The sequence below is a fragment of the Myotis lucifugus genome, unplaced genomic scaffold (assembly GCF_000147115.1).
Source record: "Myotis lucifugus unplaced genomic scaffold, Myoluc2.0 scaffold_304, whole genome shotgun sequence".
Classification (NCBI taxonomy): Eukaryota; Metazoa; Chordata; class Mammalia; order Chiroptera; family Vespertilionidae; genus Myotis; species Myotis lucifugus.
This window is the reverse complement of record NW_005871352.1, coordinates 1-1,918: the sequence shown is the minus strand read 5'-3', so window position 1 is coordinate 1,918 and position 1,918 is coordinate 1. Positions and strand designations below refer to the sequence as shown.

General features: G+C 52.3%; 1 non-coding gene across 1 annotated transcript; it reads right to left on the bottom strand.

Annotated features, from left to right (window-relative positions):
* Positions 1–778: 778 nt before the first annotated feature.
* On the bottom strand, positions 779–917 carry LOC111828228. The gene has a single exon (XR_002832031.1). It is a non-coding gene; the product is annotated as a small nucleolar RNA SNORA48 (small nucleolar RNA).
* Positions 918–1,918: the final 1,001 nt, after the last annotated feature.

The following is a 1,918-nucleotide window of genomic DNA, read 5'->3' as shown; positions in this document are numbered from 1 at the left end:
TCTTTCGCCCATTTAAAAATATTGGGTTGCCTTTTCCTTATTGAATTGTAAGAGGTTTTTTATGTTATTAAAATAAAAAACTCAGTTTTTCTCTCCTTTTGTAGGGAAAAACCCCAGTTCCGTCTATATCCTGTGTTTCTTTTACTATTCACACAAAACACTTCACTTCCGATACTTCTGGTCACCATGTGCCCCCCCCTTTCGCCCCCCCCCCCTGCACTCCCCTCCCCCACAATAAGCAAGTCTCAAGCATCAGCTGGGCGCCCTCCAGTTTAGCTCTGCTCTGACATTCCCTACCTGTTGAGAGCAGCAGATTCCACAGGTGGGAGGCGCAGGCCCAAAGACCATCCCCTGCCTGCTTCAGAGGCCAATTGCAAGTAGAAGGTCCCGAGGTTACCCACAACTTCTGTCAGATTTGGCTACAAATCAGAGGTTCCCACAACCCCCCTCCTCGTTAGATTGATTTGCTACAGTGGCTCATAGAATTCTGGGAAACACTCATTTATGGTTACTAGTTTATTTAAAGATATGATAAAGGATGAACAGCCAGATGAAGGGATCCATAGGATGAGGTCTGGGTGGGTCCCAAGGGCGGGCGCTTCTGCCCCCATGACTCTGGGGTGTGTCAACCTCTCGATGTACACGTACTTGCCAGCCTGGAAGCTCTCTGAAACCTGTAACTTTGGGGTTTTGTGGAGGTTTCATTACATCGGAATGATAGATCATTAACTATTTCCAGCCCTTCTCCCCTTTTTCTTTTAATTTAAAAAAGATTTTTAAATTTGCCTCAGACATGAAACAGCTCTGGCCACCAACACAGACATCAGGATGAACTAAGGACTGCATGTCTGCTTTGCCCCTGATTGATATAAGAGCAACACCACCAATCAGGTGTTCCTTTCTTTAAAAAAAATGTTTTTATTGATTACAGAGAGGAAGGGAGAGGGTGAGAGAGATAGAAACATCAATTATGAGAGAGAATCATTGATTGGCTGCCTCTTGCAGGCCCCCCACTGGGGATTGAGCCCACAACCCAGGCATGTGCTCTAACCAGTGATCGAACTGTGTCCTCCTGGTTCATAGGTTGATGCTCAACCACTGAGCCAAACCAGCTGGGCATCAGCCCTTCTAATCATGGCTGTGTATCAGTGACAAGCCACCATCCAGGAGCTATCCTGGATTCCACCCAGAGTCACCTCATTAGAACAGGGATGCCCCTATCACCCAGGAAATGATGGGTTTCAGGAGCACTGAGTCAGGAACTGGGGGCAGTGACCATGATTATTTTCTGCTAGAGGCCCGATGCATGAAATTCGTGTATGGGTAGGGTCCCTAGGCCTGGCCAGTGATCAGGGCTGATCTGTGGGGTGACCGGCGGGGCAATCGTGGGGGGGGGGGGCAGCGCTGGCACCCCCCTTTGGCTGAACTGGCACCTGCCTTGGCTGGCCTGGGGCCTGCAGGCTGGGGGCAGCTCATGCGTTGAGGGTCTGCCCCATGGTGGTTAGTGCGCTTCATAGCGGCCAGTAGTTCCTCTGGTCATTCTGCCGTTCAGTTTATTTGCATATGAGGCTTTTATTATATAGGACTAGGGGCCCGGTGCACGAAATTCGTGCACTGGGTGTGGGGGGGGTGTCCCTAGGCCAGCCTGCCCCCTCTCACATACTGGGAGCCCTCAGGCATTGACCCCCATCACCCTCCAATCGCAGGATCGGCCCCTTGCCCAGGCCTGATGCCTCTACCAGAGGTGTCAGGCCTGGGCAGGGGACCCTCATTTCCCCTGATCACTGGTTCTGTCCCCCGCCCAGGCCTGATGCCTCTGGCCCAGGGGTCAGGCTGGGCAGGGGACCCCAGACCCCTCCGATGGCTGGTCTCGCCCCTGGCCCAGGCTGGATGCTCCTGGACAGGATTCAGGCCTGGG